Source organism: Periplaneta americana, chromosome 5 (assembly GCF_040183065.1).
Source record: "Periplaneta americana isolate PAMFEO1 chromosome 5, P.americana_PAMFEO1_priV1, whole genome shotgun sequence".
Classification (NCBI taxonomy): Eukaryota; Metazoa; Arthropoda; class Insecta; order Blattodea; family Blattidae; genus Periplaneta; species Periplaneta americana.
The window spans coordinates 148978464-148994510 of NC_091121.1; the positions used below are offsets into that span (position 1 = coordinate 148978464).

General features: G+C 35.7%; 1 protein-coding gene across 1 annotated transcript in view; it reads left to right on the plus strand.

Annotated features, from left to right (window-relative positions):
* Window positions 1-3351: 3351 nt before the first annotated feature.
* The window catches only part of GEFmeso (Guanine nucleotide exchange factor in mesoderm), a 289315-nt gene continuing 276619 nt past the window's right edge, over window positions 3352-16047 (plus strand). Inside the window, exon 1 of the mRNA XM_069826660.1 lies at window positions 3352-3499. The gene's annotated coding sequence lies outside the window, so the exon portion shown is untranslated. The remainder of the gene's footprint in view (window positions 3500-16047) is intronic.

The window sequence follows — 16047 nt, forward strand, 5'->3', positions numbered from 1 at the left end:
TTTATTATTGTTATTTATTTATTATGTTTGATTTATTATCATTATTTTTTCATATCTACGAACAGCTCTGTAATAATGAGAATTTGCACTATATAATCACTGATTTGTCAAGTCCAGAAGGTTGTCGCTGTGGTTGGTGATATCCACAACTGAATTAAGACTATCAGGGCTCAAGTTTGAATTACTACATCCTTAGTTGACGTGATGCGAGAATCGGTCTGTGAAGGAGCATTCTTATGGTAAACCCTCTCAAGTATAGAGGCACAGTCTAGTATATACAGGCGCGAAGCTCAATACGTAGTAAATATGCATCCATAGATAATTGTCAACCATTAGGACCGCTAATATCGCCTCATTACAGACAATGCGAAATAGCACCAGCACAGTCCATTGTTCCTAGCACCCTCACAACTCAAGCTTCGTGACTGTATATACTAGACCCGACGTCTCCAAAAGCGTAATCGCGAGTAAGCCCCTGAACGGAACCGAAGCAGTACATAATGAGCCCGCTCCGCCTCACCCATCCCCACCTGTACTGTACTCAGTGTTTATGCGCAAACGAAGAGCAGTGGCGGACTGCCATTATCACTGTGTTGGTCGGCGTGTTCCACCGTTTCACAATGTCTTCTAATCATGGACGTAGTACATTCAAGGATGAAAGGAAAGAGAAATATTTTGTGTTAGTGGGGAGAATGTGAAATGCTTAATTTGTTCGAAAATTCTTAAGGGTGTGTTAAAATTCAACACGCGACGACAATACTCGACTCTTAACAAAGAATATCATACAATTACAGGCATGTTGGACATGTGAAAATAATTTATTTTGGGGCTATTTGTATAACTGTTGGTTATACATAATAATCAATATATTACAATATGTTTGCACTTAGTTCCGCATGACGTACTTATAGTTTTTTGTTTAATTTTAGGTGAAATACACGTGTTCTCAGTCTTAAACAAAAAAAGCTTCTTGATAGCTATGTTCTAGCTTTGAATATTGGAAAATCAAAGAATCCCTTTACAGAAGCATCATTTGTAAAATCGTGCATACAGAACGATACTAAAATACTGTGTCCAGAACGAAGTCAAAGTTTAAGAAAATTAAAATGTTTCCAATTACAGTTCAGAGAAGGAATTTCAAGATTGTAAATGTAATTGAATCTGAAGTCGAAATCACAATTAACCAATTTTTTAGCTTACTCATTTGCATTGGACGAAAGCACAGATAGAAATGACGAAGCTCACCTAGCCATTTTCATCCTAGGAGTTAATGAACATTTTACTGTGTCTGAATGTCTTCTAGATGTAATTACAAAATATAACTGGAAAAGATCTTTTCCAGGCACTGAAAGTCACCATAGTACAGAAGAGGTTGATTTTGCAATGACTTGTGTCAATAGCAGCAGAAGGGGCTCCAGCTTCATAGTATGTCAAAATAATATACAAACGTATACTTCTTATTCCTTTGATATTATTTGTAAACCTAAGCAGATCGTTGCCGCGATCCCCTACTGATCGCTCCCATCTATTGAGGTACGAGTCTCTTTCCCTTCTCTAGTCCTACAGCACACTGTGTTCGGCGGGCAGCATCGCGAGCACGAATGCCGATACGCTTTTTGGAGACCTCTGTACTAAACTGTGGTAGAGGTATTTCGTATCACATTGGTCACTTTGGCTGAACTGAGCGTGAACTGGCAGTGTTTTTAGGCGTCTGGTAACTCGAGTAGGGATTAGTAGCTGCAGGTGCTTCAGGGATAGGTATGAATTATAAAAAATTTGGAACCCACAAAAAAATAGGCCTACCGGAGCATCTTGACTCATTTCCACCTCAAAAAGTACATTATCGATCCGCATTTGAGCAGTTGCCTGTAACTGTGGTACTTTTTAAGTTTCTGATGCGTCCTTCCACACTATGTCCCAAAACAAGTTCAAGTGATCTCATTTTTGGGTGTGTTTCGTGTGATATTTCGGAGCAAAGAAACGGCCTCTTCCACTACTTTAGTTTCCTTACAATAGAATGAAATTGTGTTGCCTTTTTCTGGTGTAATGATACCGACAATCCACACTTTTCTGTCCTGTTTTCTATTGTACTTCATTGTTATGATTGTTATGAATAAAGATACCTAGCTGCGAAGTCGCAATAGGTTTACTTATTTCTGAACATTTTTCTAAATATTTCACGATTTACGAAGTTCTTGAATTTGCAGATAAGTTAGACTTAGTTTACAGCGTGCCAATTATTCAAAGAATTGTGTTATATAATTTGACACTTGAAGTTAAATATCTGGTTACATTAGAACATTTATTCATCTTACAAGTTGATACTCAAGATATTTCATTCTGAAGCAAATATAATATTCAGACCAATAATTCCACACTTTGTAATGACACTGCAAAAAATAAATTCTTGCTAAGATTTTCAGAAGTTAACACTTTTCCTTCACTCAAAATAAGTCTGCAGTCTGAATAGGTAACACACTTGAAACACATCTGTTATTATTTTAAATATATGAATAAATTATTTATTAGTTTGGTTTAAAGTGACTGGAGTTCATCTGTTTTCAGTAGTTTTGCGTCATATTGAAAATTTTTACAAGTACAAAAATATTGCAAATAGATTATAAAATTTGACGGCAAAGTTCACCGAAGCATGAAATATAAAGCTGAGTTGAAATTTTGAAGTTGACAATATAGCAATGGAATAAGTTCAAACCAAAGAAATTGGTACTTACTTATCAGTCACGAAAAAAAAAGAAACATCGAATTCAAATACTGTTGAGTAAGTCATCCATTGCTTCCTTCATCCAAGAGTGCAAATCGCTTAAGCAATCTTTCTTGTCACGTTTAGATTATTTTTATCGATATAATTATCGAGTCGACATCGTCACGTAACTCATCGATGGTGTCTCACCTCTTCATTAATGTAGCGATTACTTGTTTTTAAATTCTTTCAGCACAATGGAAAAGTAAGATAAGATTTGCCGTTGTCGGCGGAATAGAGAAAATATAAAGCTGAGTTGAAATTTCGAAGTTGACAATATAGCAATGGAATAAGTTCAAACCAAAGAAATTGGTACTTACTTATCAGTCACCAAAAAAAGAAACATCGAATTCAAATACTGTTGAGTATGTCATCCATTGCTTCCTTCATCGAAGAGTGCAAATCGCTTAAGCAACTTTCTTGTCACGTTTAGATTATTTTTATCGATATAATTATCGAGTCGACATCGTCACGTAACTCATCGATGGTGTCTCACCTCTTCATTAATGCAGCGATTACTTGTTTTTAAACTCTTTCAGCACAATGGAAAAGTAAGATAAGATTTGCCGTTGTCGGCGGAATAGAGAGGTGGTGGTGTTTGGAGTGGGGGGAGGCCTACCTGTTGACGAAGCGTGTGCAGACAACAGGTTCAGTTGCCCACGGAGATGCAGTCTCAGCCAGATCTCTGTAACTGAGTTAGTGGTGCACGGATAACAGATAGCGGCGACCTTGCGGAAGGTAAGACTAGCATGTGTTGCTTCCTGTGCAGATGTTTTTCAGTTTGTCCTATCGTGCACGGATATAAGTTTTTATATAAACTACGTGATAAGAGTGACTATGTTTGTGAAACGCAGGAGATTTTGTTCGCACACCTGGTTTGAAATATTTTATACATAAGCGTTTTATGACTTGAAGTATAGTACTATTGCGTTGTAAATGTGTTTAGCTGAATCAGCAGTATTCGACGAATACCTTATTGTTTACAAACATTTCTGAATGAAGAGGTGTTACCTGCAGAATGTATTACGAAAAGTACTACGTATTTTGTACACGTGTGCCTCGATGACATGGAGAAAAATCATAATAGCCTATGCATTGGGTATTTTAGTGTTGCTATTTCTGTATTTACCACAGTGAACCTGTTGCGGATGCTATACAAGTAACAGCGTGCAGATTATGGGTCTAAAAATCTAATTCCATGCAGAAAAAACAGTAAGTTTGAAATATGTAACAATAATAATAATTTATTTAACCTGGCAAGAACATGCGGCTTTCTCTAACATTCAACCTCCAGTAAAACTGCGTTATAACAAACACTACAAATTTACAAAGTACACTACAATTTTACACACAAAACTGAATAAGATAATAATAATAATAATAATAATAATAATAATAATAATAATAATAATAATAATAATAATAATAATAATATAATGTAAACAACAAGTAAGTAGAAATCAGACATAATATATAACATATAGAAAGAAAGGAAAAAACATAATAAAATGCGAACAGCAGATCAAAATAAATGAGACATACAAAGTATAAAAATATAAGGCAATTAATAATAATAATAATAATAATAATAATAATAATAATAATAACAATAATAAAATAGTGAAGTACAAAGCATACCTATAATGAATACAATATTTTTAGGTACACACAGTAAGGAAAATTATGATTATATATCTGCAGTGCTTGGGAAAAGTGACATAAGTCAGTTTCCACAAACCTTTTTTGATAATTTATTGACAACATACGGAACATCTGCTCGTAAGTATTTCTCACATTACAATAATTCATACAGAAAAAAATCAAATCGACATAAACCAGTGTAAGTTGTCAATAAATTATCAAAAAAGGTTTGTGGAAACTGACTTATGTCACTTTTCCCAAGCACTGCAGATATATAGCTCAAGTTATCACATTATAGATATACCATTATCCGGAAATATGATAACAAAAAGATAAAATAAGTTAAATGTCACTAGAATATATTAAAAAATGTGAATATATGGAAAACATGCAATACAACACTTGTCATAATAGTAAATTAGTTTGGCAATTCGTCATAAGATAAATTTTTAACTTGGATTTGAAAGATTTCAAATTTCGGCAGCCCTTGACTTAAGGCGGCAGAGAGTTCCAGTGACGAGAGGTAGCAACAGTGAAAGATGAGGAATACAGAGATGATGTGTGAAGTGGAATTTCTAGCGTGTTATCGCGTTGTGATCGAGTATTAATATTATGATAGCGAGAGAGAGTATGAAAACGGGAGAATAAATAAGAGGGTGATGAAGTGTGCATAATTCGATATAAGAGAGAAAGCTAGTGCAGATTTCTCCTCTCGGGTAACCTAAAAATAGAAAATGATGCTGGAAGATGATATACTAAATAAATTTACAAAAAATCATAAAAGTAGATTTTCATTAGGCCTACACAAATTTGATTACATTGCGTTAGCTTGAATTACAGGTTTAGTTAGTGCTTAGCGATTATTTCATTGTGTAGTGCATATTGCATATGAACGCTGACATTAACGTTCCACTTCACTCAGTAACACTTTAAACACTGTAAATGCGTTAATGGTTGCATGCAAGGATGTGATTACTGATTACAGTGCAAATCCCTTCTAGTTTTCATGGAACTACAATGAAACTGAAGACTTTCTCCATATACATCGTTATTGCTATGTTTTCATACTGGAAAAGTTGTTCTACTGTTAACTATTTACTTTTCCACCGCTGTGGAATAACATTTAGCCTGCCTGGCCGTGAAACGAGCGGGTCCGGGTTCAAATCCTGGATGGGACAAGTTACCTGGTTGAGATCTTTTCCGGGGTTTTCCCTCAACTCATTAAGAACAAATGCTGGGTAACTTTCAGCGCTGGACCCTGGACTCATTTCGCTAGCATTATTACCTTCATCTCATTGAGACACTAGATAACCATATCAGTTGATAAAGCGTTGTGAAATAATCAACTAAACAACTTTTTATTTTGGAAGAATCCTAGCGCGAATAATTTGAAATTATGTAATGAATTCACTTCTATAGTACTGAATTACTTATGATTAATAAATGTTGTTTTCATGCGTCCTACGAGAATTTCTTCATACTCTCTCTGGATTTTACCGTTCGGTTATTTTTTATGAAAGAGCTTTTACGATTTTGTAGTAGGTGGACTCGTGGTGGCACTTATGTGACATGAGGTCAGTGTCACTCCGGGATTTAAATAATACAGAACATCACATTGACTACGGACAAATATCCATGCCCTAGTTAGGATTTTAATCTGCAAGCATACATAGATTTTTTATTTTATTTTAGTAGGTTATTTTACGACGCTTTATCGACATCTTAGGTTATTTAGCGTCTGAATGAGGTGAAGGTGATAATGCCGGTGAAATGAGTCCGGGGTCCAGCACCTAAAGTTACCCAGCACTTGCTCATATTGGGTTGAGGGAAAACCCCGGAAAAAACCTCAACCAGGTAACTTGTCCCGACCGGGATTCGAACTTGGGCCATCTGGTTTCGCGGCCAGACGCGCTGACCGTTACTACACAGGTGTGGACAGCATATATAGATAATGCTGTTGTGATACCAGGTCGAATTTAGAGATATTTCTGTATCCTACAATAATTAGGCCTACATTCTTATTTCTAACTTTATCGTATTGGTGAATTAGATACTTTTTTTAATTTGTCTTTGTGTATTTTAGTTGATTATTTAGTGACGCTGTATCAACTACTAGGTTATTTAGAATCGATAGAATTAGCGATAGCAAGGTGAAGCCGAGGATTCGATATGTATTACCTGATATTCGCGTTAAAGTTGTTGAAAACCTCGGAAATAACCCAATCAGGTAATCGACCCAAGAGGGAATCGAATCCACGCGCCAGCGTAACAGAAAACGCGCTACTGTCTTAGCTGTGCCGATGGCTCTTCGTGTTTCAAATTGTCCTTATCACCACGGCATGGCGCGTTTTCAGGTTGCGGATAGAGGAGACGGCCTCCAGATTTGGAGGGTAACTGCGAATATATTGAATAAGCAGTCTCGGACAGCTGATAAGGGGTGGTCCTTCAGCTTGGGGGTTGAGCGAAGGGCTAACAACCCATCACCATGAAAAACAGCTTCTTATGGCACGACCACAGCAAAAGAATAATCTTGTTCAGGATAGGGACCGATGGCGGACTTATGTGAGGGTGGCAGTGAACCTCCTGGTTCTCTAAAAGCCATTTGTAAGTAAGTAAATACTCTATAATGTTGATATACAAAATTAGAAAAATGTTTGTTTCGTCATATTGCAGTTATTGTGATGGGAAGTTTGGATCCTTCTGTGGATGTTTTCAGATTAGAGCAATGTATGGAAACACCTGATCAAATTCATACCTTTTAGTACAGTGGAAGCTCTTAAGTTCGACAGAAATCAAGTTCGACATCCTACAGTTCGACTGCTTACGTAGCAGAATTAGACACGCCCCTATACAGGCACTAAGAAATGGGTTTGCCATTTGAATGGGAATTGGTTCTATATCTTGTAGTGATACTTTTGTTAAGGGAAAACAAAATATTTTATTGGTTAGGACATCCATATTGAGTACTGATTTTAAATTAATGAACTCTTCTTTTTCTATTTGAAAATTGTGCCTTTTGTGAGACGGAACTGTCGAAACCCACTGTGGTACTAGAAGCGCATACACAAGTATCGGGACGGGCAGGAAATGCAAGTACAGTACTGTATTCGTTAATGGATAACCAATAAGAATTTGTATTCATTTCACCTGCCACACCCACTACCCTTATTGGACTGAACTTTCAATCCTGTTCTGTCGAACTAAGGAGAGTCCACTGTAATAGGAAGTTAAAAATAATTCATGTTGTAATGTTCATAGATTTCAGCTCTTTGTGGAGATATTTTCTTAAAAAAGATATAAGTTTACGAAGTTGAAATAACTTGTGTGGATGAGTATTACTACTACTACTACTACTACTACTACTACTACTACTACTACCACTGCTACTACTACTACCACTACCACCATCACTACTACTACTACTACCACTACCACTACTACCACTACCACTAACTACCACTACTACCACTACCACTATTACTACTGCTACTGCTACTGCTATCAACATTATCATCTCTTTGCTAAGATTTTTGGGATATTACGAATATTATAGGTCTACATGTAGAAATTGTAGGTCTAGATATAGTAATAAAAATGCTAAATTGCAGTTATGAACAAAATTGTATTCGTGCAGGGGTCAAACCCGCATGTGAATGGTAATTTTTCTTTAATATTATGATGTAGAATTTTTCCTTAAGACATCTTGAAGGCGCCATCCTTCAATTTTCAATGGTTTCGGGACTGGATTGAGGTGGTATGTATGGTCAGTACCACGATCGCAGCCGCCTTTCTACCCCCAGAAAAGACCCGACACTCAATTAGACAGAAGGTTCAGGAAGTTTGGCAACGAGAAAAATCCCGTCGCCAGCATGACGGACCTTCTGTCCGTAGCCAGTTCCTCTACCACCTGTTCTACCTATTCGCTTTCGTATTGTAAGGAATTTTTAGATCGTTCACATACCACAACCACAATTCCATCATAATTTTTTTACGGCTACAAATGTATAAAGAGAAAAAGACTTTGTGTTAGGGAGCTTCAAAGTTTTAAGTTTCAATTAAATTTGTAAATCAGTTTACATTTGGAGAAGATAGGAGTAAGAGAAAATTTAAGAAACATGTCTCTGTAATAATGTATTTACTGCGTGATGTATTTAATAATAATAATAATAATATAGGCTACTCATGAGATCATCTATTATCAGACAGTACATCTCACTTGGCGCTGTGTCAGAAGAAAAAACAATTGTTTGTATATATCTGAAGTTTGATTAGTGTAATATGTAGCTAGTCGGCGATGTGTGCAATGGAGGGAGAAAGTAACTGGCCACCCTACCCCATTATCTCCTGGCTTAGTTGTCTCATAAGTGGTGGCTTCTTGGTATTGTGAGGTTCAGACCTGTCTTCGGACAGTTGACTAACAACAACTCCTGAGATATATTGGAGAGCGGAAGAGGAACATTCCATGCACCGCGACTTGAGGTCTATTCTGCGCCCCTGGGATTAGTTGCATGCCCACCGACCTCACCTACGCCGAACCGACCTAGCTGCTAACACCCTGAAGACCAGTCCCACCATTCTTCCAAACCCGTGTACCATTCAACCCCCCCCCCCCAATTTCCCCCCTCAAACGGTATGAGTTGTAAGCCTCCTTTCCCGTTTCCTCAACAGTCTGAGATGTAAGCCCCTCTCTCGTCGGGAGGGGAGTGGGTTCCGCTGCTGACCACAAACTACCACAGCTTGACATCCACGGAGGCCGACCGAGAGAATCAGCAGCTTCGGAGGGTCGGCGCAGACGTGATCTGAAAACCAACTTAAATTGGATTTAATTTTTTTTTTATTTAAATTCAAATATACAGAATAAAGAAATATAATTACAAAAACAAACAAAGAGAAATACAAATAAAATAATACAAGCAATATAAAAAGAAGATACAATAGTATTAACAAAATTTCAGACCGAATGAGCAGCGCTCATGCTCGGTCGCAGTTCAGATATAATAATTGAATAAGACTTTCATAATACACACAGCTCTGATAAATAACAGAATAGATGATGGCCTGGTCCTTAATCTTCAAAACGCGCCAGTTTACAGTAACTCGTACATTTATATATGTTGTTGAAAATTGCTCAAAAATAGCTAAAATAATAGCAGCAGTTCGCTCAAGGTATTAAAAGTTCTCTGCCACTTAGAAACAGCAAATATATTATCAGTAGTCATTTGTGTGAATGATTTGGTATCGAAAACCACAAAAACTGTTACGAAACATCTGCAACTTACGAATAAGAATTCTGCTTCAAGCGCAGAAGATCAACTCGCTCATACAACTCGAATTGTCGGAAAGTTCTTAAATACGGATGAGTTGCAATATGGTGACTGTTGTCAACGCCCCCATCCATTGACAACCAATAGAAAATTAGGTGTTAGACATTATGATAAACATTCAGGTGCATTCTAACTTCATCGCGTCTTTAGTATTTGAGTACCCATCTCTATTCTAGCGAGGCAACATGAAGAAAATGGGAGGTAATTTGCAATAGAAGTTGCTTAACTCTTCTTCCAAGTTTTAGTACAAGGAAAGTTAATAATAGTTCATCTACACGTAGATGAACCAGAATTCATAACAACGGATAGTTCATTATCTCGACAGAAGGTGGGGGCAATAATGTGCTCACGTTACGAAGAGTTATAAATTATTTATCTTTCCATACTGATCCGTTGAAATTTATTTTACATATATTACTACACTATGGCAAGTCCGCTGTACGCATAGAATAACACAAATTCCGATTAATGGAATTCGAAGAGATTAAAGCTCGTTATAAGATGTTTGGCTTGCGACTGATTTCGATAATTTCTTCTGAACTTAGTTTTAAGATTAAAAATTTTTATCTGCGGGTTGATGGACTCTTCAGTATACATTATAGTACATTTCAGTAAACGTCAGCATAGGTTATACTGCGTATTTCGGGTTTAATGTTAAATTGAAGGCATTTTTTACATGGCTCTTTATACCTTTATTCCAAATCACTTGGTGACCAATGTACGTGCCCACCGGGGTCGAGTCATCGTTCGAGGAATGTGAGAATTAGATTATGTGTCACCTGACGACTAAAATGTACAGGGGCTCCGTTATGCTGGAAGAACATGTCTATTCTTGTAGCCAAAGGAACTACAAACAGCTGTTTCTCTACACTATTATGGATAGTATTGCCCTTTGAGGATCTCATAAGAGAGTCACGTAATATTCTTTTGTACGTAATTAATAGTTTTTTTTACATCATACCCCTTGTAAGACTTGTTATGCGTAACATCTGTCTCCACATATGCCTACCTTGAAAATTGTATACTGGTTTGTACGAACTTTTTTTTTTCTCAGAATATCCAATACTATCACCCGTTAAAATATTTAATATTCCTTCTGAATTACCGTATTTGTTAAAATAAAAAGCGATATTTGAGTTTTGTAGATTAAAAAATGTATTTTATGTAATAAATGAAAGATATTTATTTTCATCAGAAAATATTTTCTCAGTCTTTCTCAGAATAAGAGTTGTGATGAAGTGGACGTATGTGTGATTACTCGTAACAATTCTTCTTTGCATTGTCTGTTAAAACTTACAACTATGAGATAGAGGAAGAGCGCATTCCTACGATTATATAGACAAGTATACGTATAAGTGCTGAACTGAAATTGTCTTCCCTTAAAAATATTCAGTTTTAAGCTTGCGTAATATCTAATTCTTTTTTATTTCCTTTATGGAAGAAATTCTTACAAGTTTAAATAATTTTTGTACTTTCACATGTTGTTAGTCGTTGAATTATGATCAGTAAAAAATATAAGGGCCGTATTCATAGACATTTTTAGCGCGGGCTTCCGGTGGATGATCAGCGTTTTTCGTATTCATAAACCAGTGTTAGCGATAGGATATGATTTGAATTCTGTACTAGTAACCAGTGGATAGCCTGGACTAGCTTAGTACGCTCGTAGCGCGTGCTGCGAAATGTCTATGAATAGCACCCAAGTGTTTACATTCAGGAAAATATAAAACACAAACAAATGAGTTTTAATGTTTCGAAGAGCGTATGAATTTAATTTCATTTTTACTTTCTCTTTGTAACTGTGTGTGTGCGTGCTTGTATGTATATGTGTGTGTGTGGGGGGGGGGGAGAAATGACAATAACCAGGAAAAAATCGTTTTGAAATTCCCGATCATACTTTTAGAATGCAGGAAGTGTGTGCTTGCGTGCATGCGTCTTTAGATTGTGTGACTCAAGATACAGTAGTTTGAACTCGTTAACACGAAGTAATTAAATAAATAAGTTATTATATAAAAAACTTCCTTGACTGTCACAATATTTTTTTTAATTATTTTAATGTGAACATAGAATAGTCTAAATCAAGCGTTAACAACGAGTACTTTCGCCTTTTCAGGCGCTATCAGTTTGTGTTAGAAAATTGACTCTTATGAACATAAATAGATTGTGTAATATAACATGTAATCCTAAAATCTATGAAACTGAACATATTAATTACAAAGAATTTGATTACATCGAAATATAAAAACATTTTTTAAAATCATTTGAGGTATAAGTAAGATTTGCAATTACATAAACTATATCCATTTGAATTCCAGATTGAAAATAAATTTAGAAAATATCAGTTAAAAAGTGAAGACAATTGAACATCCAAAATACTATGTGATGAACAACTGCTATTCATAAAAATTGTGGAAGTTAATATACGTAAGTTGTAATAAATATTTACAAAGATTGTGACAGTCAATGAAGGTTTTTATATAAAAATTATTTATACACATGAATTGTCGGTTCAATATGTTCTCAAAACCGAAGCAGTTAATCAAATCGACATTTAAGAACTCAATTGAATAATTTAATTACGCCGCCCTCTATCATGTGGAAATGTAAGCGTGTTCGGATACGAATCTAAAGGACCCAGGTTCGATTCGCGACTCGTAAATAGGCCTATATTTCCTTTCGAGAAAGCAGGAGGACCTCTAAATGCAACTGATTCAGCTGTCTATTCTTAAATATGAAGCTTTGTTTTGTGTATCTGTATACATTGCCATCCATTTGTCTTGCAACGCTGCAAGCAGGTTTCTTGCTAGCTACAGGCTGTCTCCGTCTCGCCTATTCTTTACGCAGCTCTGAGTTTTGTCACAGTCTAGTATATACAGTCACGAAGCTTGAGTTGTGAGAGTGCTAGGAACAATAGACTGTGCAGGTACTATTTCGCATTGTCTGTAACGAGGCGATATTAGCGATCCTAGTGGTTAGCAACTATCTATGGATGCATATTTACTATGTATTGAGCTTCGTGACTGTATATACTAGACTGTGGTTTTGCTGAGTCGGTTTACAAATAAACTTTAGTATAATAATTGCTGCGTATCTGCATCTGCATTTGCTGTCCAATCATAGCTCAGAGATTTGTAACAAAAAAAAAAAAATTATTTCTTGCAATTAAAAAAACTAATCAAATATTCAGTGACGTAGAGAATTTAGAATGCATTTGCAGTTAATGCTCCTAACAGATTGACAGTTCATGCAACAGTGAACTTGATTTAAAATTACGGGATTGGTGTTGGACAGGAAATGAAATTGACATCACATTTTAACAGAGGAAATGCTTTCTCTTATTCTGAAAATTTACTCGTCCACATACGTTTAACCGCACTCCATCACTGGAAAAAACTAATTTCAAATCTAAAACGACGTCATTCATAGATCCGGTTGCCATAGTTAATTCTCTCTGATGTTCCAAAGATCTAAAGCAAGCATGTTCAGCGCGGGCAATTCTAGCCTTTAAAGGAGGTGCAGTAGTGACGTAGAATCTCAGAATTGCATGCAGGCGCAAGCGTAAAAGACATTCTACGTCACTGTTGCACCTCCATTAAGGGTAAACAGACGCGAAATTGTGAAAAAAAAAATGGAAGTTTTTTTATTCTTTAATAAATAGTACGTACTTTTCTGTATTAAATACTGAAATATGTTGCTTGTCCGAAGGATCTAAGTGGTCTTTAAAATTTAAATACCACAACCATGTGCCACTCCCACTTTCAGTAGCCATTTCGGAGTTTCTGTGTTATAGAAATTTTCTTGGAATTTAGACAGGCAGACTACAGTATCTGACCAGTGCTATTATAGGAAGGCTGTAGTTTACTACTTCCTTATGGTTATGGAGAACATTGAGTGCATTGTATGAGGTGAGAGAGTAGATAAATAGTACTTTAACTTTAAACATCGTTTTCCGTAACTTACATTTTTCAATGCTTATGTACCTTTTTCTCTGCAACCATTAGGAGTAAAAATATGAAATTTTGCACACAAGCTTAAAACTATATTATCTATAATTTTCTGCAACAAAGTTTTGATTACCTTACTTCCGTAACAGATACAACTCCAGAGTATCACAGTGACAGGTCTGCTGTTGGGGTCCCGAGGAACAGTCTCTAAATTTTTTGTGACGTGGAAAGGGAAATATAAACTAGGCAAAGATATTCAAGACGAAATTGTCCAAAACATAATTAAACACTCAGTTGCCATCTTAAAAAATCATCTATACGGTAAACACTCCACATAATTGTTTAATTATATATTTGTGATTGAAAATCTGTATTTTTATTTTAAATTGTTATCTATATATTTTTTTAATGTGTTCATTCATGTACAACCATTATTGTAAATTGTGTGTTATTCTGTGTCTATAGACAAGCCTTGGAAGGTCAGATAGTAAGAATAGAATTGTGTTTTATGCATTACAAAACTTAGAAAAAAAAAAGTGTTTCATACCTAATATATTTTTTAAATTAATATAAAGCTTAGGCTTAAATAAACTACTTGGTTGCAGGGAAATGTTACTTTAGGTATTGGTAACACATGTGCAAAGTTTTAGGTTTATTGGTTTTGCAAAATTTTAGAAAAAAGTACATCATTTTTTTAATTTTTAAAATGAAAAATTCATAAAATCCTTTTAAAATTTGAAGACAAACAAAACTCCGTTTTAAACTAATGTTTCAAATTTCAAGGTCCTAGGTCAAAAAATGTAAAAGTTATAGGAAATTCAGTAACGTAATGATATTTCTCATCCGTCCCCCTTAAAGGCTATAAATGACCTCGCTGAACATGTCTGATTCGTAAAGCCTGGACGACTTTTTGTGATGTAGTAAATGATTGTGTCGTTGTATGCATAGGTATTGGAGACACTGTCGGAATAGCTTTGAGAGAGATTTTGGCAGCGATTATTCTAATCGGGCACAAATACCACACAGCTTTTTTCAGTTTAATATCTGGTGTAATATCTTTGTCCAATGCTGATTCTGTAGTTATGAATTCGTTCACTATTCTGTGAATGTCTGTTAAGGCTGGTTCACAATAAACCGGGAACGGAAACGACAACGAGAACGGGAATATTGTTAAAATGAGTGTATTTAAATGTGAGTATTTACAACAGTTAATTGTGAATGTTTACATTTAAATACATTTATTTTAACAATATTTCCGTTCTCGTTCTCGTTGTCGTTTCCGTTTCAGGTTTATTGTGAACCAGCCTTTAGGTGCATTACGGTACTCTAGAAAATTATTCCTCAAATTCCTTACGACACCGAGCAGCTGATTCATTTTCCTTTTAATATAGCAAATTAAAATTCTTTGTTCTTTAGTAATTAAATCTCTGTGTCATAATACGTCACATTTACTGCGATATGTTCCTGAAATAATGCTTATCAGTCCACTGACTCAACTTGACTGAATCCGACGTATAGCATACATTCCTGCCTACAGAGTTGCGAAGCATTTGGAAATCACTATAGAGGGTGATTCATGCAGTATGATGTGAGTATGAAGTAAATCTCTGAATCATAATTAGCAAGTACATGCAGACTAGCAATGAGATGTTGCTAAACTACCGGTAACGTTTATCAGTCGACTGACTCAGCGCTACAAGACGTACAGCGCTGAGAGATGTAGTATTCGGGTTTAATTAATACCCAACCGGTGTTAAAGAGGGCGCTTTCTTTTGAAGAGATAAGATAAGAGTTTGTTTATTGATTAGAACTTCTCAGACGCCGCTTCAATCAGTGTTGCCAAGTATAGAAATGAGAAAGCGCTAAATCCTTGTTCAAAAAACACCAGAAAAGCATCAGAACTTCAATAAATAAGCCTATCCCGTCTATCGTAATGATTGTTAGTAAATATAATAAAACGTTGCGTGCTGACTTTTACACTCTCTTAATTCTACCACTTGTAGATATGTGGTTATGATATTTTTTGCTTTAGAATAATTATTCCTAGCAGTTTTGTGATAAATGTCATTGCTCTCATCAAGTAACAAACTATCATTGATTATCAATTGTTCAAAATGTGGTGTCAATACACCACATGCAATTACAGTGCACTTTGTACGATGGAGCTTAAGATCAACTGCTCTTTTGCTATCAGAAAAAAAAAGGATTTTCATAGGTCACAGAGATGGTCTGTTGTTTGAATTGAACAGTGTTTTGCCATAAAAAGTCCCATTTTTCCCTTCCATTAATTTCGATTCCTCATTTATCGGCTTAAACAGTAAAACAGGTTGCTGATTACTGATAAATGGTTCCGCCACTCATCGCTGAGCATACTGCTCTT